Raw genomic sequence first — 27,109 nt, 5'->3', positions numbered from 1 at the left:
GCCACATTCCCAGCCCTCCCCTATGAAATTTTGTAGACAAAATTTTTACTATTAGCTTCTATTTGAGTCACAGTTTTGCAATTGACTGAGCATAGGATTCTTTCCTTCTTTTCTTTTTTTGAGATAGGATCTTATTATTGAAACTCACTATGTAGCCCAGACTGGCCTTGAATTTGAAATCATTTTGCCTCAGCTTTCTGGGTGCTGGGAGTAGAAGTGTACACCACCAAGAAAAGGGGAAAAAACACAGAGAGTAATGCTGAGATGAAAGGAAGATGAATGGAAGACAAGTTGTAAAAAAGAAAAATACTCTCAAGTTAAACTTCATAGTTGCAATTACACAAAGGTAATGAAAAGTAACAGGAGCAAAGAGCAGTGTCCATTTCAACATGAGAAAGTCTTGGGAGTGTAAGAATGCTGCTTAATTTTAGAAAAAAATCTGACTTTTATTCTTCAACAGAACAACATGTTTTCCTCACAACAAAAGAAATCAAAACACAACAGAGAAATCAAAACATAAGAGCAGAGCCACTTAATATACTCTAGTACCTGTAATGTTTGCTTTTAACTTCTCCAGTTTGTTGGGTGGCCAGTGAGCCTTACTTTGGAGCTGGATCTTATTCTATATTAATGGTTTGTCAGCTCCTGGTTGTTATACAGATACAAAGCATAGAAAGAGCATTAATTCTTAAAATCTTGGTAAGTGTTCTTAGATGTTAGTATAAACTGTATTATTTTTGGCATTTAGTATTAATTTTAGTTACTGGGATTAATACAGAAAGGGATAATGAAAAAAAACCTTCAGTATAAAATCTAAAAAAATTTTTAAAAATTTATAGCCAGGTAATAAGGTTATTTGAGATGTGTTTGATTTTTTTCTAACCCTTCAGGAAAAGCAACCTGATTACAAAAAAAGGAATTAAAATAACCACTATTTGCAGAAAATGGGGAAAAAAAGAATTCTACTGAAAGAACAACAAAAAAGAATATTTACTAATCAATATACAAAATAAGAGAATATGAGAGATAGAAGAAAATAGGAAAAACTGGATAGATCCTCTTCTTGGTTGTGAACACTAAAATATTACAAAGATGTCAATTTTTCCTCAAATCTATAAATTTAATGAAGACACTTTTAAAAAAAGCACTGACAGGGGTTTGTCTTTTTCTGAGACAGAGTGTATGGGTAAAGCTAATTCTAGTTGAAACAGAAAATTAAAAATGAGACTTGGCTGACAATCCTGGCCTTTTCTGGATAGATCTAATGAAAAGTTGCCACAAGGATTACTAAAGATCTCATAAACATTCTATAATTATCTTTCTTGGATTAGCATTTGCTTAGATGAAGCAATTCCTCCTTTTGCCTGAATTCAACTGGATTGAATCCAGAGTCTTATACTTGCTAGGTAACTGTTTTACAATTTTAGCCAGGTGCAGTGGCTCAAACCTGTAATCTTAGCTACTTGGGAGGCAGACTGAAGTTCAAAGTTTAAGTCAACTCAGGCATAGTTTATGAGACTCTATCTCAATCAATGGCTGGGCACAGTAGCAAGGACCTACCATCCCTAGTGACACAGGGAAATGTAAGAGGATTATAGCCCAGGTTAGCCTAAGCATAAAGCAAGATCCTATCTTGAAAATAGCCAAAGTAAAAAGGTGCAGAAAGTGTGGCACCAAGGGATAGACGTACCTGCCTAGCAAGCACAAGGCTCTGAGTTCAATCCCCAGTACTGCCAAAAAAGGAGATAATTTTAATTCCTTCTTCCCAGAGTTGTCTCATATCTAGAATTATGATAATAACTGTTAGTGATGGACATTCTTGTCTCATCCTTAATGTAACAGTACTCACTTCTTGAGCAAATGGAATTGTGGGCAGCTGAGATACACACACACGCACACATGCACACATTTACCATACTAAGGGAGCTACCAGCTATTGATACTAATACCCTAGTTTTTAGTCAGTTGGAAAATGTGTTCTTGAGGGAAAGAGATTTTTACTCATTGCCAACTCAATTTTTTAAAATTACTTCTTTATTGTCAAAGTGATGGGGTTACAGTTACATACGTTAGGCCATGGGTACATTTCTTGTACTGTTTGTTACCTCCTCCCTCATTCCTCCTCCGCTCTCCCTTTTCTTCTCCCCCTATGATGCCAACTCAATTTTTAAATTCTTACTTTGTAGTATTTCTTTTTATTCAGAGGTGGGAACTTAAGGAATACTGATGCGTAGTCTGAATCCTCCAGAAAATCTGTTTTGTTTCCTTGACCTCTTTTGGTCTTGGCATTAGATTAGAAGTTTTGAAAAAGGACCTGGCTGGACTAAGGAAGGCTGTTTTAGTGAGGAGCTAAGTCAACAAATAGTAGAAACAGCAGGAAGAATAATTAACCTTGCTTTAAGCTACATAGTGTCCCTTCAGCAAGCATATAGTCAGAGCTATGAATTATTTGAAATACAGACTTACGAGTTGACTTTAGATCCTGAAGAAGTAAAATAAGAAAAATATCCTATCACAAGTAGCTGGCAGCACTACTTACACATTTTGACTGAGCTTCTTTTTTTGGGGGGGCCATTCCTGGGCCTTGGACTCAGGGCCTGAGCATTGTCCCTAGCTTCTTTTTGCTCAAGGCTAGCACTCTGCCACTTGAGCCACAGCACCACTTCTGGCCGTTTTCTATATATGTGGTGCTAGGGAATCGAACCCAGGGCTTCATGTATGCAAGGCAAGCACTCTTGCCACTGGGCCATAACCCCAGCCCCTTGACTGAGTTTCTTGTTCTCAATTATAGAATAATTTACTTTAGAAAACAAACTATAAGGTTATACATCTCATATAATTGGTAGAGTGGACATTTGACTTCTTTAGTGCTCTCTTGAAATAGTCCCATTGATTCCACTGATGGCTTGGCCTTCACGTTTCAAATTTGAAATTCTCTTCCTATTGTCATGTTTTCCAAAGCAAAAGAGTTAAGACATTGGCTTAACTCTACATTAAAGAGACCCTACATTAAATGTTCAGGTGAATGCTTTCTCACTCTTTCTTTTTGTTATCATATTGGTTTGGCTTAGGTTTAAAAATTAGTGATAAAAGATTCAAAATATCATAAACACAGTCATAAGTATATCATCTACGGATTTTTTTCTCCAGTCCTAGGGGCTTGAATTCTGAGCCTGGGTACTGTTCCTGAGCTTTTGTGCTCAAGGCTAGCGCTATACCACTTGACTACTGCCAGCTTTTTGTGGTTAACTGGAGATAAGAATCTCACAGACTTTCCTGCCTGGGCTGGTTTCCTCAGATATCAACCTCCTGAGTAGCTAGGATTACAAGCATGAGCCACCAGTGCCTGGCTATCATATGTGGATTTTAAATGCACTCAGTGCAGCAATACAATTGATCTAGGAAAAAGTTTCATAAAGAAAGTCAGCCTGAAGCTGGGATGTAGGTCAGGGGCAAAGTGCTTGTCTAGAAAGTACAATGTCCTGGGTTTGATCCTCAGTACCAAAAAAGAAAAGAAAAAAAAAAAAGAAAGGCAGCCTGACATATAAATCTATGATACTAAAGAACTGTTTTGCTTCAAGCAATTCTTTAGAATATTGATCAAAATAGCGCTTTACAATTTATAACTAGGATTCTTATATATCAATCTTATTTATTGTTTAGTCTATAATCACCATGGGATGAATATTACACTTTCCTATATTATAGATGAAAAACGGAGACTTGGAAAAGTCAAATTGGCTGCCCAAACTGAAACCACTAGTGAGAGTCAGATGGCAGGAAAGTACATGAGACTTTTTTTGTTGTTGTTAAATTTTTATTGTCAGGGCTGGGAATATGGCCTAGTGGCAACAGTGCTTGCCTCCAACACATGAAGCTCCCGGTTCGATTCCCCAGCACCACATATATGGAAAACAGCCAGAAGGGGCGCTGTGGCTCAGGTGGCAGAGTGCTAGCCTTGAGCGGGAAGAAACCAGGGACAGTGCTCAGGCCCTGAGTCCAAAGGCCCAGGACTGGCAAAAAAAAAAAAAAAAAAAAATAATAATAATAATTTTATTGTCAAACTGAGGTACAGAGAGGTTATACTTTCATACATTAGGCATTGGATTCCATGAGACTCTTAATCTCCAATTAAACACCAAAAAAGCTGGAAGTGGAGCTGTGGCTCAAATGGTAGGACACTAGATGTGAGGGAAAAAAACCCTCAAATACAGTACCTACGCTCTGAGTTCAAGCCCTCAGACAGGCACACACACACACACACACACACACACACACACACACACAAAATTTTAGGCTTACAGAAAAGTTGCAGGAATTCCTATACTCTTCACCTTGATTCTCCTAACAGTAAATGAAATCTTACATAATTATAGTCATGACAGAAAAGCAAATGTCATCAATTCTTCCATCAATACTCATTTTGTGTTCTAAGGTCTAATTCAGGAAATCATATCACATTATATCTCTTTACTTTCTTCCAACATGGACAAAGAGCTGTAGTTTTATAATTAAAATTAATCAATGTTCATTTTATTCTGAAAATGTCATGACATTTTAGGAAACAGCACTGAATACTGAAAAATCTACTTTAGAAATGTTGGATCAATGTGAGAATCAAGAAAAGATACTGAAATAAGGAGCTATGATGACACTAAGGGGGGAAAAAAGAGATGCTCTTTAAATGAGAATTGTTGATAATTTGAATAAGTCTGTGGTATTTAAGAAATCTGTACATAAGAAAATAAATCAACAGTCAGTTATAAGTTCCTGGAAAAGCACAGGATACCAGACAGAAATCATTGCAACCCTGTTTAATGGAGTAGTCATAGGAGATTTATTTAATTACTTTTTAAATTAAAGGAAAAGGTTTGTTCAGTCTTCAGACAAGGTAAATTAACAACTAAATTCAAGTACATAAAAGCTATTAGAATAAGGGAAAGGGAGGATTGAAGGGGGGGTAAAAATGTTGAAGGGATGACACAGATCAAGATGCACTATATACATAAACTGCTTTGTTAAATGGCAAAAAATAATATGTACCCTAAAAATTAAGAAAAGTGAGAGAGGGAATGAATTAGGAGGGGTGGGTGAGAATGTTGAAAGGGGTAACACTGATCAAGAGGCATTGTATCATAAACTACTTTGCTGAATGGCAACTCTTTTATGTATCTACTTAAAAATAATAAAAATATCCAAAAAGTTATTAGAAGTTAAGATTGGGAAGATCACAGTTCATGAAAAGCCTCAGTAGAAAATTTTGCAGGACCACTCCTCAACCCATAGCTGGGCATGGTGGTACATATTTGTCATCTTAGCTACACTGGAGGCTAAGATTGGGAAGCCCACCGGATTCTATCTCAATGGAAAGATGCTAGATACGGTGGTGTGTGTCTGTCATCCTAGCTATGACAGGAAGCCTAAAATAGGTAGATCATAGTCTAGGCATACATCCAGGCAGAGTGGAAATCCTATTTAAAAAAAAAAACAACAGCTCAAAATAAAGGGCAGGAGGCATGGCTTGGTGGTAGAGCTCTGGGAGCATAAAAGTTACTGAGATTTGAGTGATCCTAATTCAAACTCTAAACCATGGAGGTTCATAGTCATTAGACTCTATCATCAAACTACTCTGGGAGACATGGTAAGAAAGTTCTCTATAAAAGCAGTTGCTGGGGCTGGGGATATAGCCTAGCGGCAAGAGTGCCTGCCTCGGATACACGAGGCCCTAGGTTCGATTCCCCAGCACCACATATACAGAAAACGGCCAGAAGCGGCGCTGTGGCTCAAGTGGCAGAGTGCTAGCCTTGAGCGGGAAGAAGCCAGGGACAGTGCTCAGGCCCTGAGTCCAAGGCCCAGGACTGGCAAAAAAAAAAAAAGCAGTTGCTGTACCACTGAGCTAAACTCCCAGATCACAAGTAGATTCTTTTTTTTTTTAAATTTAGATTTTTAAAATTGTTATAAAGGTGATACACAGAAAGCAACAGTTACATGAGTCAGGTAAAGAATACATTTCTTCTTAAACACTGTTACACCTTCTTGCTCTCTCCCAGTTCTTTTTTTTTTTTAAATTGGTACTGGCCAGGTGCCGGTGGCTCACACTTGTAATTCTAGGTACTCAGGAGTCTGAAATCTGAGGATTGCAGTTCAAAGCCAGCCCAGGCAGGAAAGGCTGTGTGACTATTACTTCCAATTAACCATCAGAAAGCTGGAAGTGGTGTAGTGGCTCAAGTGGTAGAGCACTAGCCTTGAGCTGAAGAGATCAGGGACAGTGCCCAGGCCCAGAGTTCAAGACCCATGACCGGAAACACACACACACACACACACACACACACACACGCACACGCATGTACGCACGTACGCACGCACGCGCGCGCACACACACGCCCTCAAAACAAAACACTGGTACTGGGCTGTGGCTGTGGCTTAGTGGTGGTGTGCTTGCCTAGCATGCATGAAGCCCTGGGTTCGATTCCTCAGTACTATATAAACAGAAATGCCAGAAGTGGCGCTGTGGCTCAAGTGGTAGAGTGCTAACCTTAAGCAAAAGCTCAGGGACAGTGCCCAGGCCCTGAGTTCAAGCCCCAGGACTGGCAAAAAAAATGTACTGTAGCTTGAACGCAGCCTTGTGCTTTCTTGGTACACATGCTCACAGTTGGTACTCTACTTGGCAGGCAGAGATGGGAACAGGATTATAGTTCAAAGCTAGCCTGAGACAAAAGCTACTAAGACCATATCTTAAAATGAAGCAGGGGGTGACACTGTTCAAAAAGAAATGTACTCAACACCTGTCTTATGTAATTGTAATCCGTTTCCATCACTTTAAAAAAAATAAAAGACCCTATCTGAACAAATAAGTATGGTACTTCATAGGCAGGACAGGCAAACCTGGGAAAAAAGCTAGACTCTAACAACTAACCTGAAACAAAAAGGGCTTTTGGTATGACTCAAGGGGTAGAGGGCGTGACTAGCAAACTCAAGGCCTTGAATTCTGCAAAAAAAAAAAAAAAAAAAAAAAAAAAAGTCATTAGCAAGAAATGGGAGTAAATCAGAGAAAGCTCTATGGTAATACATAGGTTCTGGGCTGGGAATATGGCCTAGTGGTAAAAGTGCTCATCTTGTATACATGAAGCCCTGGGTTCGATTCCTCAGTACCACATATATAGAAAAAGCCAGAGGTTGCGCTGTGGCTCAAGTGGCAGAGTGCTAGCCTTGAGCAAAAAGAGGCCAGGGACAGTGCTCAGGCCCTGAGTTCAAGCCCCATTACTGGCAAAAAAAAAAAAATACATAGGTTCTAAGCAAGATCATTAATAGGCATTAACAATGCAGCATCACCCCTCCCCCTACTTAGACTACCAGTGTCTTATTTTTCCATCTATAAAATGAGGATCATTACAACATCCAAGTCATGGATGAGCCTGGCCTACAGTGAGTACAAAGTCTTTTAGTTTTCTGGTGCAAGGTTGGTTTGAGGGCTAGTATAAATTTTCCTGAGTTAGAAATCATTTGGGCTTGAGCTACATTTTCTAAGCCTCTTTGAACCATAGTAGAGTCCATACAGAAAGAAAATTTAATACCTTCTAATAACTTTTTTCTTTTGGTGCTACTGGGGTTTGAACTCAGGGTCTTATCCTTGCTAGGAAGAGACTCTACCATTGAGTCATGCCTCCAGATCTTTTCCATGCTGATTATTTTTAAAGTAAGGATTCCATTCTGCATAGATGCATGTCTAGACCATGAATGACCTATTTTAGGCTTCCTGTTTTACTGGAATGGCAGCTTTCTGAAGTGACTGTTCTGGAGTATGGAATTGGGGAAAATAGATATTAGTTTAGTGACATTTTTTCAGCAACAATTTCTAGATGGCTAATCTGTATATATTAAAAGTCTATCAATTTGGGATCTTATTTTTGTAGATGGAAAATTTTATGGCTATAAAACAGCATCAAAGATGCTCATGACTAACTCAGCAATTTTCAAATAGCTCTGAATCCAGAAAGTATGTAGGCTGATTTTTATGTACATTGATGCTGGTGACAATTACCACGTTTCTAAATATTACAGTCCTATTTCCAAACCTTTCTTTTGTTTACTATGATCACTTTGTTCTTTTAGAAAGACATAGGAAAATCTCTCCCTTAAGATGATTTCAGGCATAGGATGGAACAACTATGAAACATGCTACTTCAATATTTTGGGAGGTGAGTCTGTTTCTGCTGATTTTGTATTCTGAAAAATTCTGAAAAAGTTATAACCACCCCAGAATAGTAAATAATCCTCTCTAAATGTTTTCTTAAAGAGTCACAGTATTACTAGTCCTAGAAGCTCTTTTTTCTTTATAAAAACATTTGAAAAGATTACTATTACAATCTCCACCATGCAAAGCAGTATTATTTGATTTTATACATGAATATGTTTGACTATAGTGATGTTCACCCCCTATAAGATCAGGAATGAGAGAGGCTTAGGACAGATGAACTCTTAGAGTAAGAGCACACTATACCTTTGGTTAGGTTATTCCCTGCCTATTTTTTTAAGGGTTACTGGACTCTGGAAAAATGCGTACTAATTCAACTCATAAAATAATCAGTTCATACACCATTCAAACCAGTGAACACATCTACCAAGTTTCTCTTGCACAAACCCAATTACAGAAAGAGAATGACATATTATGCAGTGATGTTTCTATTGAATTGTTAGCCTTTCTTCTCTAAAAAGACACTCCCATCTAGAGAGTCAATATTAGCTATTAAAAACATGTCTCAGCTCTGGCCAATGCAATGAAGTACACAAAAGTGTCCTGGAATCATGCTTAACAAAGCAATGGCAGCTGCCTTTTGTGCCTTTTGCTCTATAACTTTCTCTATACTGTTCTCTGAAATGTACATGCTATCTCATTAAATAAAAATGAGTCTTAGGGCTAGGGATATGGCCTAGTGGCAAGAGTGCTTGCCTCGTATACATGAGGCCCTAGGTTCAATTCCCCAGCACCACATATACAGAAAATGGCCAGAAGTGGCGCTGTGGCTCAAGTGGCAGAGTGCTAGCCTTGATCAAAAAAAAAAAAAAAAAAAAAAAAAAAAAAAAAAAGGGGCTGGGGATATAGCCTAGTGGCAAGAGTGCCTGCCTCGGATACACGAGGCCCTAGGTTCGATTCCCCAGCACCACATATACAGAAAACGGCCAGAAGGGGCGCTGTGGCTCAAGTGGCAGAGTGCTAGCCTTGAGCGGGAAGAAGCCAGGGACAGTGCTCAGGCCCTGAGTCCAAGGCCCAGGACTGGCCAAAAAAAAAAAAAAAAAAAATGAAAAAAAAAAATGAGGCTTATAGGTTGGGGGTGTAGGTTAATGGTAGAGTACTTGCTTAGTATGTACAAGGCCCTAGGTTCTATCTCCAGCACTGCAAGAGTGAGAGAGGGAAAGGGAGAGGGAGAAGGACAGGAATAGGGAGGGAGGGAGGGAGGGAGAGAGAGATGGGGGGGTGGGGGGGGAGGAAAAGGATAGACAGGAGGAAGGCAGGAAGGGAGGGAGGGAGATAGGGAGAGGGAGAGAGAGGAGTGAGGGAAATGGGGGTAAACAGAAGATCCCTTATGCATACCAGCTTTGTGTCAAATTTACATGAACAGAAAAAATCTTCTTTTAAACCACTTACTGTTGGGATTTCTATTTCAGCTGAACCCATTATATACACTGATGTTCTAGGTCAGTACTATTTTAAATTATTTTCTATTTACAAACCATTTAGGAGGCCAGATCACAGATCATAGTTTTTTTTTTTTTTTTTTTTTTTGGCCAGTCCTGGCTGGCGCTTGGACTCAGGGCCTGAGCACTGTCCCTGGCTTCTTTTTGCTCAAGGTTAGCACTCGACCACTTGAGCCACAATGCCACTTCTGGCCTTTTCTATATGTGTGGTGCTAAGGAATCAAACCCAGGGCTTCATGTATACGAGGCAAGCACTCTTGCCACTAGGCCATATTCCTAGCCCCACAGATCATAGTTTTAGTTCAGAAAAGTATGTTTTTTGTTAAGACTATGTATACTACTAGCTTTCTGTTATGGTACTACTTTAGAACACTATTAGAACACAGGAAATTTGACATTATAATATAGTCTTATGGATATGACAGGATACGACAGGAAGTAGTCAGGGATCACCAGCGATTTTTTTTTTTTTTTTTTTTACTAATTATCTGTCCAGAACCACAGAGTTAAGACCTTCAGCACCAACTATGCATCACAGTCCAACCATTTTACTTTACAGAAGAAGAAACTGAGGCACAAAGAGGTTAGGTTTTCAAAGTCAAAAGGCTGAATTTTATTTTTTTAATGACATCCATAAATTTGGGTGAAATATTCCCTGAGGATTGCACGTCTATATATTTTGTTTCTATAATAGAGGGTGAATATATATCCTTTATCTGAATTGTATTGGGTTTCTGATTTTTTTCATGACTTATAGTATTTGTGTATATATAATGATAATCTCTGGGATGGGTTCCAAGCTTAAACATGAAAGTCATTTATATTTCATATGTACTTTTATATCCACAGCCTGAAGCTAATTTTATACAATAGTCTTAAGGTATCTTTTTTTTTTTTTTTTTCCAGTCCTGGAGCTTGAACTCAGGGCCTGAGCACGGTCCCTGGCTTCCTTTTGCTCAAGGCAAGTACTCTGCCACTTGAGCTACAGCGCTGCTTCCAGCTTTTTCTATATATGTGGTGCTGAGGAATCAAACTCAGGGCTTCATGTATACGAGATGAGCACTTTACCACTAGGCCATATTCCCAGCCCCGTATCTGTTGTTTTGATTGTGACTTGCCACATAAAGTTAGATATACAATTTTCTACTTTTGGCATCATGTTGGCATTCAAAAAGTTTCAGATTTGGAACATTAGATTTCTACATTAGAGATGTTCAGTCTATAATATACAGTAACAGGTTTTCCCAAAGTAAAATTCGTAAAATTCACATATTAACTAAATGTAACATATAAACCTATATAGCAGGGCTGGGAATATGGCCTAGTGGTAGAGTGCTTGCCTCGCATGCATGAAGCCCTGGGTTCGATTCCTCAGCACCACATAAACAGAAAAAGCTGGAAGTGGCACTGTGACTCAAGTGGTACAGTGCTAGTCTTGAGCAAAAAGAAGCCAGGGACAGTGCTCAGGCCCTGAGTCCAAGCCCCAGGACTGGCAAAAAACAAAACAAAACAAAACAAAATCTATATAGCCAGGTGCTGGTGCTCACACCTGTAACCTTAGCTACTCAGGAAATCTGAGGATTCTGGTTCAAAGCCAGCCTTGTCAGGAAAGTCTATGAGACGCTTATCTCCAATTACCCACCAGGAAATTGGAAGTGGAGCTGTGGCTCAAAGTGGTAGAGTGCTAGCCTTGAGCAAAAGAGCTTAGGGACAGCACCCAGGCCCTGAGTTCAAGTCCTATTATGGATAAAACCAAAATGAAAACCAACCTAGACATTTATATGAATAGCTGAGCTATGTAGAACAGTCAGTAGAAATATTTGTTACAAGAGGAAAATAGCAAATACAGATGACAGTGGTACAACAGTTTCACTTACAGTAGTCTCACAGTTACATATTATTATCATTTGTATTGAAAGATGTAACAACAATCATAACATTATTTGTGTACACAAAAACAGCTAAAACAGTGATGGGACCTGGATCTCTTCCACATTCTATACTGGAACACACAATTCTTTAGTCTGCAGCTACAGTAACTGCTTAGAGAGCTTTTCTCAACATTTGTGACTGGCAATGAGTCATAGGACCAAGTCAATTTTCCTTATTGAAAAAAGTCAATCTTTTCTTCCTACAGAATAGGTCAGTGTGCCTCTAAGAACCTTAATATTGCACAAAGAGGACAAAGATGAACCTTGAGAACATGGTGCTAAGTGAAAGAAGCCAGTCATAAAGGTCACATACTGAATTATATGATTCCATTTATGTGAAAGGCCCAGAATAGAAAGAGAAAGACTGTTGACTGCTTAGGAACTGGAGGAAGGGAAGAGTAGGGAGTGATGGCTAGAAAAAATCCTTAGGACAATAAGAATGGGAATGAAAGTATTCAGAAACTGTACTGGTAGATGCGTATTTTGTAAATATACTAAAATCAAATGAATTATATACTGAAGTGAGTCAACTGCATGGGATGTGAATTACATCTCAGTAAAGCTGTTCTAAATAAGGTGGGGGGATAAGGAAGTATGAAATGCAGTTTGGTAACCATTTTTCACATTATCTGACAACCACTAGAATGGAGCCTCTGACCAAGCATGGCTCAGCAATAGGTAAAGCTGGTGGCATAACTGGCTCTATATTTGGGAAAAGGAGAGAATTGAGACATGATGAAGATGATTTATTTTTCTATTTACTCTCTCCATTGTTCTGTCCCTACATAATAATAATCATCAGGAAAGCCCTTTATTACTGAAGCTAAACTACATTTACAATAACTTTGAAGTGTTCAACTGAAATTGTACCTATTTAAGATTGAGGTAGTGAGTTGGTTAGGCCACAGTTAGTAGACAGGCCAGAACTTGCACAAATCCCAAAATCTTTCTACTACATCACTCTACCTCCTTTCTCTTTCTCTCTTTTTCTTTCTTTCTTTCCCTCCTCACTTCCTTCCTCTCTCTCTCTTTTTTCCTTCCTTCCTTCTTTCCTTCTTTCTTTCTGCCTTTATGGAAATATACTTGGAACTTACTGTACAAAAATACATGTTTAGGGGCTGGGGATATGGCCTAGTGGCAAGAGTGCTTGCCTTGTATACTATGAGGCTCTGGGTTCAATTCCCCAGAACCACATATACAGAAAACGGCCAGAAGTGGCACTGGGGCTCAAGTGGCAGAGTGCTAGCCTTGAGTGGGAAGAAGCCAGGGACAGTGCTCAGGCCCCGAGTCCAAGCCCCAGGACTGGCCAAAAAAAACCCAAACAAACATGTTTAGGTTTTTAAGAGGGTTGGAAGTTAGCCTTAATAAAATCTAAATTCAGGCTCCACTGATTTCACTGCATTTGTGGGAAGTTATCTTTGCCTGGAAAAAGTACTGAAATTCCTGAGGAGCCAGGTTCCTTCAGCTTTACAGGAATTTTAAAGTCAAATCATATGAAACATGTCAGAAAAAGAGTATTAAAATCAAATCTAACAAATTCAGAATTGAACTATAATTTAACTTCATTAAACACAGTGTATTCATCAAGTATTTCTAATGAAAATATGCAATTCTATAAATTCATACTGGAAAATGCCTGGCACAGAAGGTACTTGGCAAGTCAGAGATGAATAAAAGTAAGATAGTAAATCCAAGCAGAATACCAGATGAAAATTAAAATATTCTTTTCTGTGTGTGTGTAGTAGTGAACTCAGGGCCCATGCCTGCTAAGCAGGAACTCTACCACTTAATACCCCTCCCCTCTTTTACTATTTTTTGAATAGGGTCTAGCATTTATGCTCTGGCCAGGCTGGACCAAGATCTTCCTATTTATGCTTTCTATCTAGCTGTGATGACAGGAGCATACCACTTTATCCGGGGGGGGGGGGTTGTGTGTGTGTGTGTGTGTGTGTGTGTGTGTGTACGTGTGTACGTGTGTGTACTTTTTGCCTAGGCTGGCCCTCAGTCCACCATCCTAATTTCCACCTCTCAAGTAGCTAGGATTTTAGGTATGAAAAACCATGCCTGACTGAACTACTTTTTTTTTTTTTTGGCCAGTCCTGGGGCTTAGACTCAGGGTCTGAGCACTGTCCCTGGCTTCTTTTTTTGCTCAAGGCTAGCACTCTGCCACTTGAGCCACAGCGCCACTTCTGGCCATTTTCTGTATATGTGGTGCTGGGGAATCGAACCTAGGGCCTCATGTATATGAGGCAGGCACTCTTGCCACTAGGCCATATCCCCAGCCCCCTGAACTACTTTTTAAAAGACAAAAACTACCCTGGTAAAATGTTCAAATTTTGTTCAAACAAGAAAGCTCCCAAACCATTAGCTGTTATGACCTACCACTTTCTAGGATCCCCTTAACCCAAACACAGCAAACAAACAGAGCAAAGGCTAGCTGGTGGGTACTAAGTACAGTGGGCTTCCAGTTGCCTTCTAAGAGGGTGAGGGTAGGAGGTAACAGAGTAGGGAAACAATTTCCTAGAAGGATGCTGCAGAAAGTAAGTGTATCTTCCTCTGAATAGTGAGAATGACAGTTCTGCTCATCATCTAGAGCAATGACCTGCACATAGTAGGTATTCTAGAAGCATCTATTTAAGTCAACAAGCCAAAAATGCAATTGTGAATCACGTTAGGGCTAAGATGAGGAACAATCAGCTGTTATGCTTATTTCAACTGATTACAAATACTATACTTTTTGTCTATGGTCTTTTTCTGGTGTGTGGTTTTTATAAGCTTTATCCTTCATAGATGGTGCTCTACCACTTGAGTCACACCACCAGTTATGCATTTTTCTGATTAATTGGTGATGGAGGTGTTTTTGTTGCGGGGGGGGGGGGCTGAACTCAAGGCCTGGGCACTGACTCTGAGCTTTTTCTGCTCAAGGCTAGCGCTCTATCACTTTGAACCATAGTGCTACTTCTGGTTTTCTGGTGGTTGTACAATAACTTGAAGAAAACAAAACAAAAAGATTTTTTTGTGTGCCAGGCCTGGGGCTTGCTGTCCCTGAGCTTTTTTTTTTGTGCTCAATGCCAGGTCACTACCACTTTAGCCACAGCTCCACTTCTGGCTTTTTCCCCCCCTGTAGGTCATAGGGCTTGAACTCAGGACCTGGGTCAGGCTCAGGACCCTGAGCTCTTTTGTTCAAGGATAGTGCTCTACCACTTTGAGCCACAAGGCTACTTCTGGTTTTCTGGTGGTTAATTGGAGATAGGAGTCTCATGGCCTTTCTTGCCCGGGCTGGCTTCAAACCCCAATCCTCAGATCTCAGCCTCTTGGGTAGCTAGGATTATAAGTGTGAGCCACTGGCACTGGGCCAAAAGGTATTCTTTTTTTTTTTTTTTGCCAGTCCTGGGGCTTGGACTCAGGGCCTGAGCACTGTCCCTGGCTTCTTTTTGCTCAAGGCTAGCACTCTGCCACTTGAGCCACAGCACCACTTCTGGCTGCTTTCTGTATATGTGGTGCTGGGGAATTGAACCCAGGGCCTCATGTATACAAGGCAAGCACTCTTGCCACTAGGCCACATCCCCAGCCCCCCAAAAGGTATTCTTGATATAATCATGCAAAGCTGAATTGTGTCTAGCTATAAAGTGACACCAAGGGATAATTATTAGTATTTACTAGGTATGAGAATGACATTTTTGTTTTATAAGGAAATGTCCCTAGTTTCTAGAGATATCTGAAATTTGCTTTAAGATATTTCAGCTAAGACAGGTAAAAGATGAAAGGATCTATGAAATAAGTGAAGGAAAATACTTGTTAATTGCTGAATCTAAGCAATGGGTATATGGGTGTCATTTCCATAGTACTCTCTACTTTTGAGTGTCTTTATAATTTGTCATAATAAAAAAATTAAACTAGAGAGAAGAACCTCACTAGCAGCGAAGTTCGAGTAGCAGTACTTTAAGTCCATTAAGTAATCTTAATCTCAGGTACTAAATAGGGGATCAGTGAAAAAACTCACAGGGTGTCTGGTTATGTACAAGTTGAATAAGTTATATGGAAAACATCCATTTTCTTCTTGTACAATGTGGTAAGACAACTATATAATAATTCTTTTACTCTTGAAGTAGGTGACCTAACTAAAAACCAACTACAAAGCAGTTCTATAGAACCAACTTTTAAAAACCCTTTAAGAATGCAGCTGTCCATTCCTTCTCTCAAAACTGTGTCATGCTTTTATAATTCTGGAGTCCTAAATGGATGGTGGTAGTGAATTGAAATAGAGAAAACAAGTCACAGCTGCATTCTGAACTGAATGCTGTAAGGTCTTGCTGAATCGTTTGATTCCTTTGCTAAGAATCTACAGCATCCTTCACATCCCTTCTGAAATAATATTTTAACTTTTAATATGCAACATTTACAATGTGTTTTTCATACAGTGCTGACTAAAATTCCTTAGAGTTCACTTTTCAAATTATCTTCTAAGTAGTTCAAAGCAAAAAAAGAAAATCAATAGCCTCCTATAAATACATCAAAACATTCCATTCCTATTAGAACAGTGGTTTTTAGCCTTTTTTAAATGTAAGAGATGAAGAAAATTTATTAGCAAAGGAAATACATGACCTAGAAGTAGATGCACTCACATCTGTAACAGGTGCAGTGGTGCTCTAATATCATGGTATGGTGAAAAAGTAGGTTGGGAATCTGGCTCAAATTCACTTTAGGATGAGTGCTCTCCTTTGATCAGATTTAATCTTTTTTCTTAAAGACTATTTTTGTTATTGTTGTTTTTGTATTTGTTGTTCTCTCTTTTTTTGTCTTTTTGGGGGGCAGAGTGGGGAGGCACAGAAATGGAGGAAGGATGAATGAATACAATCATGGTATTCAATATATACTATGTAAAGAACCAAGCAACTTATTGGCAGGGATGGGGAGGATGGAGGGAAATGAAGGAAGGGGTGACATTGTCTAAGAAGCACTGTATCATTACCTGAGTTATGAAATTGTAACCTCTTTGTACAGTTCCTTAATGATAACAATTTTTTAAAAAGTTAATGCCAATTAGATGAAAAAAGAATATCATCTGAATATCTTCTCCTAGGAAAAAAACCCCACTAGATATTCTTTACAGAGTCTTATAATAGCTCTAAGGCCCTTAATTAGAAACTCTTACATTGTCAGGGGTAAGCAACTCTAAACCTAATACAAATTCATCAGCTCAACACTAAGGACCTCCCAGACTTTGGCCCAGACTTCCCAACCTCATTCTTCACCATTTCTCTGAATACCACATTTCAGTCACAAATGAGTTAGTTTTGGTTCTCTGAAGATGCTGTCCTATATGTTTTTCACTGTCTGCATACCTCAGACTATCCCAAACCATCTAATAAAGATCTGTTCATTCATGATCTATCCCAAGTAATACCATCTCTGGGAAAATACACCTTCCTATGAATTCACTCACTTGTCTTTCCTATACTCTCAATATTTTCCCCTACTTTGTATCTTGATCTACTGAATACTTGTCTAATTTGGGACTTCATAGTACAACAGTAGTCAAGATTATCACCAAGGAAAATTTTGTCCTCCATTGTGGGTTAAAAAGTAACTTCCCAAATGGTGTGTGTATATCTTAACCTCAAATACTTGTTCATGTGACTATATTTGGATGAAGGATCTTTACAGATATAATTAGGTCAAGGATTTGGAAATAAGACCCTTTTTGGATTATTTAGGTGGATAAGTTTCTTCATAAGAAAGAGAAACAGAAACAGGCCACATGAAGATGGAAACAGAGTTCGGAATATGTGGAGTCGCCAGAATCTGGAAAAAGCGATCTCTCATAGGCTCATTGGAGGGAGTTCAGCATCCTTGCTGATACCATCATTTCCAACTTCTCCATTGGGGAACTGTGATGGAACAAATTTTTGTTATTATAAACCACTAACTTTGTGACCATGTGTTATGGCAACTTTAAGAAATGTATTTATCCCCTTTGTCCCATTCTAATTCTAAGAAGTCATTTTTATTTATTGCTGCAGTTCTGCAAAAAGCATTTGAAGAGAAAAAGAAAGTGTAGATGCTTCTCCTGTCTTTCCTAGTTCTTTAGCCATTCTCTGCAAAGGTCTCTGAACTTCCTTTAGAAACAAAAGCCCACCACAAGTGTTAGAGCAAGATAGTATCTAAATAACCTTGTGACAGGTGATGAGCTTTGTAGATAGCTCCTGGCTCCTGATCTGTGAACTTGAACACTTCTTTGAGGTTTAGTTTTATCATCCATGTTTTGAGGGTTGTTGTAAGGAGTAAATAAACAATATATGTAAAGGTTAACTAATATGAAAGAAGATTTTTATCAGTATAGTGCTGTCTCTGGCTATTGATTCCGTCCTGAGGTGGTGGTGGTGGTGGTTGTTGTTGTTGTTGTTTTTTCCTTTTTAAACTCTTCTACCTTTATTAGTAAGCAAGTCTACTATACTTAGTATTAAATTCACAAAAATTAAAGTTGAATCAAACTTTTCCAAAGCTAATTCCTAACTTTCCATGAGGCTCCCTTTGTAATATTATCTAAGCAAGGATCCCTCTCCCTGCTGGCTGGCTCAAACTTCTTGCAGCAAACACTATGGAAGCTTAGTGCAATCCTGGTGTTAGATTGTCCTTAAGGCAGATTGGGGGGCCCAGGTTGACTTTCCCAAGAGTGCCCAACCAAAAGTAAGGCTACTGGCCAGCTATTAGCGGGCCAGCTGGCATGGAACAAAGTGTCTAGTTCTTACCTCCCGAGTAGAGGAGGCTTAGCCAGCTGGCTTTCAAAGGAAGACTAGTTGAGTGCTCACAATTCCTTCCAACCATCTGGCATTCTTTAGAACCTTCACTTTACCCAACAGTAGACTAAGTCTGAAGTGCTCAGATAATTGTGAGTCCCCACTACCTACCTCAGTCAAGTACTTTAAGAAAAAATTTAATTACGAACTGTTTTCATTTTTAGCTTGTATATATTTAAAACAAAAGTATTTTGTTAAGGTATATAATTGCACAAAGGAGTTTCATTGTGATATTTCTAAACATACATACAAGGTACTTTGATTCACTAACTCCATTACTCTTTTTTATTGCCTCTTTCTTTTTCTTATAATTTTAATGAGCTTCATTATTCTATTTTCATGCATGTACATAATGTACTTAGATCATATTCACCCCTTAATGCCCTCACCCTTCCCATTCACAGTCTCCCATATTATCTATCTTAAAATCTATGACAGTCACACAATTATTATGCAAACCTCAAAAATAAAAATCGAGACAAGTAATATGGGAACAAGCTACAATAATTTAACATGCAGAAAAGAATCGCTTAAGGCCGGCAGAATGCTCAGAGTGATCTGTATTGCTACATATACATACCATCCCAGCTAGCTGCTAGCTGAAAAGAACAGTATCTTATAGCTACTTAAAAAAATGTTTGATGACATATTGGATATGTTGAAAGTTTTGGTAAGAAATAAGAAAATTTATTAATATGAAGGAACTTTATCTTTGAGCAAGCCAAATAAACAAAAAATAAGAGTTGGACTGAAATAAAAATATTTTATCAAATCAAAATGATTTATTAAATGGCCAAACTGCTGGTTGAGTGCTATACTTATTTGGCAGCTGAAGATCACTTTACCAACCTATTACAAAGGGCAATCTGGGGAACAGAGAAGCAAGGAATCAGAAAACAGAAACAAAAACAGCTGAGTCATTTTCATAATCAACATATCCTAGGAGATAAAAACATTTTGAAAAAAAATTAAAGAGACCAAGTTAGAGTCAAATATAAAGTGAAAGAGGCTGTAACAATTAGTTTTCATTGAGTTCACTTCCATTCCAAGTATCAAGTTCAGTATTCTATGTGTCATCTCATTTGGCCATACAACAAACACACAAAGTGCATACTATTTTTTATTTCCATCTTACAGATGAAGAAACAGAGAAATCAGCCCAGTCATGTGTCAAAAATGAAAGAGATGAAATTCACTTCCAACAGGTTTGATGCCAGAATCCAGGTGCAAGACTGCTAGTATTAAATCTCTCTTACCAAAGAACAAAATGCAATTTAACCTAGGGGAAAAGTTTTTCTCCCATAGGGGAAAATCTAATTATTAATATAGTTAATACAATAATTTTTTTCAAATTTTAAGTGTAGAAAAAGTCATAAGGAATTTAAAAATACATGGAAATAGAGCTATTTTACCAGGTTCAAAATGTAAACTGTGCCCTTTTTGTCTATACAGTGAGTAGGAACCTGTCCTAGAGAAGATAGCGATAAACAGGATAGATGAGGTCCCTGCCTTCCTGGAGCTGGTGTTCCAGTGCGCTAAAAAATAAAAAGATCAATCAACAAGAGAATTTCACTTAGTGATAGGCAGTATATAGAAGGCAGAGAGGAAATCTAGGGTTCTCCTTAGAGACATTTCACTATGCAGGTAAACAGGAAGGGAAGAATGAGAGGGGGGGAAGTTGCTCATCATTTTGCTATTCAACTGGAGAGCATGTGGGTATGCTGACTAGGAAAGGCCCACGGAGAGCGGATGATATAAGAAAGAGCAGGCGCAAATATAGGAACTATGAGGTATGAGGAGTACAAGACAATGATGAACAGAAAGAGGGTAGAGGAGATGGTCTCTGATATGAAGAAGAGTGAAAACATAGATCCTAGGAATGGCAGATGGTGAGAAGAGGAGAAAGGGCTTGTATCTGAGATCTTCTAAATCCTCAATGAAGTCTGAGTCCAGCTTATCTGAGTTGGGAAGAGGTGGGCTGCTGAGAAGTTCACTGAGTGGGGAAAGGCTTTGAAATACAGGGAAAACTTCTATTAGCAAATCAGTGCTAACTTTTCTGGGTGGTGTTGAGTGTCAATTTCAGATTTTTGGTCATGAATCTCAAGTTCATTGGTAATAAAGCCAGATGAACATTAAATAAATAGAATAAATACATAGGAAACATTTATGTGTAAAAATGAATATTTAAAAAAGATGCATGAGATAAAGGTTAGGACACTGACAATGTCCAATTAAACTTTTGTCTATGTACCTCCAGTTGTTTCCATCTTCTCATTACAGAGATTCTTACAATCTATCTGTTACATTTAGTCATATTTGATCATGACGCTTAAGCATAGTTTCTTTTTGGCCATGAATGGCTCTGTCATTTTCAAAAGCGAATTATTTGAAAATGTACCTGATAACCTTTTTGTAGATTATAGATATGATTTCATTTTGCTATTTGAAGAAACTCTGATGTTCACTGATATTTTCATTTATGATTCCATTTAAAAGTTAAAAAAAGAACATACTATCTTCCACCCTCCCCAAGGAATACACATGCACTTAAGGTAATTTATTTCAAATTGCCTGAACAGCTGTCACAAGGCAAATGGATGCTGGCCTGATGGCACTGGGTACCTAAGCAGTGCCAGTTGTATGTTCTTGACCATCCAGTTATGTTCCTGACTCAAAATATTCTGGCAAAAATTCATACCTCTTGGTGGAGGCATGTCCACAACACCAAAAGTAGTACCAGTGAGATGTTGTGGGGAGATGAGTGGGACGGAGGGAAGGAAAGCAGAAAGGAGAAAGAGAAAGAGAGCTTTCTAATAAGGAAGACACATGATCCAGGAAGTAGGGGACCCAACATATAGGAGGATGGCAAAGAAATTTCCCCAAGTGATGAGAAAGGAAGTCCTAGGATGATGGCTGAGCAGTAGTTCAGAGAGCAAACCAATCCATACTGGAGTAGGGGAGAGAAGGACCAGCACCGCCATACCATCTCCCAGGAAAATGAAATGAAACTAGATGCTTAGCTGAAAATACCGGACGATTATCAGTTCTATCATAGAGTTTGAGGATGAATTAGTGACTGATACTAAACAAGCAAATGAAAGATAACTAAAAGCAGCATATGTTTAGTTCAAGAGAAACAAAAGTTGTACAAGAAGAAATGCAGAAATGATATCCTAAATGTCTCATTTGTAATAGGCATATTGTCATAGTCCTGTAAATAATAAATACTGATTTAACTGAAAATTGTAAAGTATGAGTAAGGATGAATGATGATTGCACCTAAATTTTCAACTTCCAAAACAGAAGTCCATGTGTGATAGTCAACGGTAAAGAACCAAGGAATAGTTGTATAAATATTAAAAACAAGATACATTTAAAAGTACCAGAAGAACTACTAAGAGTTGACAAGGGTTGAATCTGTCAATGACTGATGGGCTGATTGAGGTTGAATGATTTTTTAAAACATTTCCCAATTTTAAAAATGACAATTTTAATATAGAACTATTATGTTTTTAGTACTTGACTACTGGTTTTAAAACAAAAAACAATTACAATAAAGAATGCTCAACAGAAAAACATCTTACTTTTTACTTTAGCAGACATTGTTGGAGGATAAAGGTACCAAGTTTTGGTTAACAAAGGATCAACATATATTACTACCATCTCTAAAATAACAATAGTATTCTAATGAATGCAAATAATATATTTACTGCTAAAACATTTATCATAATTTAATCTATTTAAATGTTATGAGATTACTTTAGAATATTTCTTCAGTTACTATAAGAAACTCTGGTTTGATAAGGGTTTTGATTAACAGGAGGCCCTTTCACTTGAGATATACCTCCAGCCCAGCTTTTTGCTGGTTAATTTGGAGATAAAGAGTCTAGCAAACATTTCTGCCCAGGCTGGCCTCAACCAAAAATCCTCCAGATTTCAGCCTCCTCAGTAACTAAGACTAAAGGCATGAGCCACCAGCACTCAGCTAACTTTTACTAATTTTAACTAAAAAAAAAAAAAAAAGAATCTGAACTTGGTATCATAAGGTAAGAATTTAGCCAAGAATAATGGATCCTAATACCACCAGTGAAAAATTTCCCCTTCAAATTAAAAGCAAATGTTTCAAACAGAAAAAATGTACATAAGCAGATGTTATGGAGGTTCACATTTTCATTTTGTGCCTGAAAGTATGAGGAATGAAATGCGTGTGGCTGAAAAATAATCTTCAAGAGAATCTTTAAAAAAACCAATGTAACCACTCAATTATTCATATCATTCAATATAACTTATTTTTGCCACCACTATTTTGAATAAAAAGAAAACAGAGTGTGTTTGCGGGGGTGGGGGAGGTGTATGTGTCAGTGTTGGGGCTTGAACTCAGGGTCTGGGGTGCTGTCTGTGAGCTCTTACAAGCTCAAGGTTACTGTTCTACACTGACCCACAGCTCCATTTCCAGCTTTTGGGTGGTTAATTGGGGATAAGAGTCTCAAGGACTTTCCTGCCTAGGCTGGCTTTAAACCAAGATTTTCAGATCTCAGTCTTCTGAGTAGCTAGGATTACAGGCATGAGCCACCTGTGCCAGGCCTCAAAGTGTTTTTAATAACTGCATTAGCTAACTTCTTAACACTCTACAAAATTAGAAAGGTATAAAAGAAACTGAAAAGCATCATCCAACCAAGTAACAACTATCTTCTAAAATTTAAATTTGGTTTAAAAATAATGTAGCAAGGAATAGCTAGCTGGTGCTATACTAACAGCCTCTTTTCTATTTGGTTCACATCAACTGTAACTCCCCATAACCTTACCAAAACCACAAATTCAGGCAGGCAATCTCACTAAGCAAAATCTATGAGAACCTGCAAAGCTTCCTCCTTTCTCAGGAGATGAAGACAATGAAAAAAGGTGTTCTGTTTTCCAGTAGTCCTGTAAGAGGAGCCATTGAGCTGGGCTGCACAACCAGACAACAAAACACAGGAAAATCCAGATCAAAGCAAGGGCACATGCCAGGATAATAAGCAATAAAATCCTTTGCCAAAGAATTAAGAAGAAAAAAAAGCAAAGAGATGGAGGGAACCTGCTGGACCACCTTCTTATTAACACAGGGAGGCAAGAAGAAACACAATCTTTCTGTACTCAGAAGCTAAGAAAAGTGTGCCCTAGATATGTTGGAGTATTCCTTCAGACACGTACACAAGTACAAAGACACATGACCAATGAATTAAACCCAGAAAGCAGGGTCCTGTACATTGGGGAATTGCCATTGTACACAGATGAGTCTAGTACCATTAGCCAAATCCCAGAAGCAAGGTGTTCTAAAGATATACAAACGTGAGAATACCAATGTGCACTTTCAATGAACGCAACTCACAGATTTTTAACAGTGAGAAACAAGGAACTGCTGTTTGAAATAACACCTGAGACAGGAGGAGGAGAAGGGAGGTAAAGGTGTGAAGTTATCCTTTTATTTTTAACGTCCCCTACCCCCGCCTTTCTTTTCCTTATAACCCCCCCTTTTTTTTTTTTTACAATCCCAGATTCTCTCAGTTCATAGGACACACACACACACACACACACACACACACACACACACAGGAAACAAAGAAGGGTCCCTTAATTCCTTGGCTTGTGGGAGCACTCACGCCTCTCCCCCCCCCCACCCCCAGATGATGAGGCCCCCATATGACTTTCATTAATGAGTGAGCCAAGGCGAGAGGTCTCCCCGCAGACCACTGCCAGGCACACAGTGACAACCAGGCAGGCGGCGGGCACCACAAAGAAAGGAGGAGGGACGCCAGGGACCAGGAAAAGACTGCCAACGCCGCGCCCCCCAAGGCGGCCAGCGCCGCCAGCCCCGCGGCAGCCGTCCTCGCCCTCCTCCTCCTCGCTCGGCCCCAGTCGCCTCCTGCGCCCCGGGGACGCGACCCGCGAGCGTGGGGCCGCCGACCGGCCTGGCGTCGGGGACCTCCCGGGTGACAGCTCCGCGCCTCTCATTGTGCCCCCCGGGATGCACCAGACCCCCACCCCCACCACCACTCCGCTTCCCTCCCGGGCCTGGGGCCGCCGCCTCCGCACCCCCGGCTGCAGCTGCCGGGGACACCCGGAGTGTAGGTGCGGGGAGGGGTGTGTGTGACGCGGGCCCGCGGGCTCCTCAGCATCCCAGACTCGGACCCGGACCCGCCCCGTTCCTCAAGCCCCAGCCCAGGCACGGCGACCCTCCACAGCTCGGTTCTCCCTTCCCTCACTTACTCGGACGAGCGTGCGGGACAGTCCGCGAGCCAGGGGCAGGTTGCGTGCGGAGGACGGCGGGCGGCGAGTGCCCGTGGGGACACCGCGAGGCTGAGGTGGCAGAGACAGGACTGCGGGCGAGCGGCCCCCGGCGAGGGGCGGGCCCGGCGGGGGAGGGGCGGGCGCCGCGCCTCTCATTCATGCGGCGGGGGCGGGGTGAGGAACCCGGATGCCCGGGCAGTCCCCGCCCACTCCACTGAGGGCGCCCGGCTTCAGCGTCTGCAGTGCGCACGCGCAGCCCTTGTGGGCCGGGGTACGGTGCCCCGCCCTGCTGGTGTAGTCTCACTGCTCTGCAAGGTGGCTGGCTTCGGCTCGCTGCTCGATTGTGTAGTGTTTTGTTTTGCATGCCCTGTGAACATGTCTAACAGTGGAAGGTTGAATCGTTACCTCTTTCCTTAGAAATCCCCGGGTACACACGGATGAGCCCGAGGGTAGGGTACCATCTCCTTACATAGGGAGACTGCCCTCTCCGTCTGCTCCTTCTGCAACAGGACCATGGTGATAGATGAGACCCAAACTCTGCCCAGATAGTGGACAGAAGTATGTGCAAGGAACAATGCATCCCTTTATTTAATTGCATCTGTCTAGTTCTCTCCGCCGCCTCTCATTCCACCAGACAAGTTCGAAATTATAACTTCAAAACTTGAGGGGAGGGAAGGAGGTCTTGGCCCAAACTCTAATGGCAGAGCAGTAGGATCTACAGCAGCTCTAAGGGTCTGTGGAGTCACTCTTGTTTTCAACTGGTAGTTTATTCTTGTTCCCAGTCCCTTCGCTGCTGGAGCTAGAAACTTGTAGCAAACCCTTATAGAGTGTGGGGATTCAGGGCTTGCAGAAATGATTGTCTGCTTTTCCAAAGTCCCCCTGTCCCTCTCTGCAGTTCACCTTCCTTTATTTATCCTTCGGGTAAACCATGAATAAATAGTTCAGTAGCTTCACTTCGGAAAACAAAAGTCATTACTCATTCCTCCTGCTTTGGCAAACTAGAAACCTCCAAGGAAAAGGAGAAGAGGAAACATCAGTGATCATTTCAAGAAAAGTAACCTTCTACTCAATGGTCATAGACACAGTCCCAATCCTCCACAGGCATGCGTGAGCAAGAGTGTGGGGCTTTTCCACTGGATCTGTGGACCCATGTCCCTCCTGCCTCTCAAACCAGGAAGCTGGAATCCAAGTCTCTCATTACTCTCAGTTGCAGTTTGCTGATACCTTTCACTGTCTAAATCAGGTCTCATCTCTCCCCTGGGCAGACACCTCGATCTATTCACATGCAAATGTATTCTTATGGTATGCAAATCTAGTCTGTTTCTGCCTTTTTCTTTTTCTGACACCTTGAGCCGCATTTTTTCCAGTCAGTTCCACAACAGCTCCGTTGATGAACATGATTCCTGTGGATCCCTCTACTAGAAAGGTAACACCTAGCAATACACCAATGTCTTTTTCCTCCTAAAATTCACAGGAGTATTTTCGGGCAGTGAAAGTACTCTTGTGTATGATACTGTGATGGTGGATGCATGTCATTGTACATTTGTGCAAACGTAGAGCATTCAGCCACAAGAGTGAGTCCTAACTTAATAAGCTATGGACTTTAGGTGATAAAGACATGTCAGTGTAGGCTCGTCAGTTATGATGAATAAACCATTGTGTTGGGGGTGACAGAGAATAAGGGCTTACATATCTATTACCTCCTTTTCCGGTTTTCTGTGAATCAAAACCTACTCTTACATTTTTTATTTTTTAAAAGTCACTTTTTAATGGAGTCCTCCTTCCTGCCTCCACAGTGGGCACAGTTTCCTTTGAAATCCCCACCTGTACCCTGTTCCTGCTTCCATCTTGGCACCAGACACCCTTTGAAGTCCCCACCCATTTTGCATATTTTTCTCTCCTATCAAAATGCGAATGCTGCAATACCAGGAGCTGTTTCTCCTCAGGACCAAGTGTGTGACTGGTGCATAATGAACATGTAATGTGATATCACTGGTGGCCCAGGGAGGTTCCTCAGGAAAGAGAAAAGTTGAGTTCTTTTTCTTTCTCTTCCCTTCTTGTGGCTTTCCTCCCCTGGCCTATGGTTTGGAAATCTGTTTTGTTTGTTTATAAAGCTTAGCTAGTAGTCACTAGTCCAAACCGGCTATAGGGAGAGGGTGGAGTGGCTCTAGCTTCATATCCTTTGTGCTTATGAAAATTAGCTATGAAAGAGAAAGAGCAAATACAAGGAACAGAAAGGTTTTGCTACTTCCCAGAAAGACCCATTTTACTAAAATTTTGTTGAGGTATCATTTAGCACAACTGCCTTTTGGGGTCAGGGAGAAAGTCTTCGGGATTGGACAGGGGGAAACTGGCCTCACGGCTTCTACAGCAAATGTTAGGATGCTACCCTTTGGTTCCTTATTCAATTTGTGG

At 40.1% G+C, this 27,109-nt stretch overlaps 1 protein-coding gene and 1 long non-coding RNA gene across 2 annotated transcripts in view; one reads left to right on the top strand and one right to left on the bottom strand.

The window, feature by feature from the left end:
• Window positions 1–24,807, bottom strand: part of Rnf24 (ring finger protein 24) — a 58,925-nt gene extending 34,118 nt beyond the window's left edge. The window contains exon 1 of the mRNA XM_048348857.1: window positions 24,674–24,807. The gene's annotated coding sequence lies outside the window, so the exon portion shown is untranslated. The remainder of the gene's footprint in view (window positions 1–24,673) is intronic.
• LOC125353295 lies at window positions 142–26,749 on the top strand. Its single transcript, XR_007211305.1, has 3 exons — window positions 142–747; window positions 13,309–13,311; window positions 26,729–26,749. It is a non-coding gene; the product is annotated as an uncharacterized LOC125353295 (long non-coding RNA).
• The last annotated feature ends 360 nt before the right edge of the window (window positions 26,750–27,109 follow it).

This window comes from Perognathus longimembris, chromosome 6 (genome assembly GCF_023159225.1).
Source record: "Perognathus longimembris pacificus isolate PPM17 chromosome 6, ASM2315922v1, whole genome shotgun sequence".
Lineage (NCBI taxonomy): Eukaryota > Metazoa > Chordata > Mammalia > Rodentia > Heteromyidae > Perognathus > Perognathus longimembris.
This window is presented reverse-complemented; position numbering and strand designations above follow the sequence as displayed.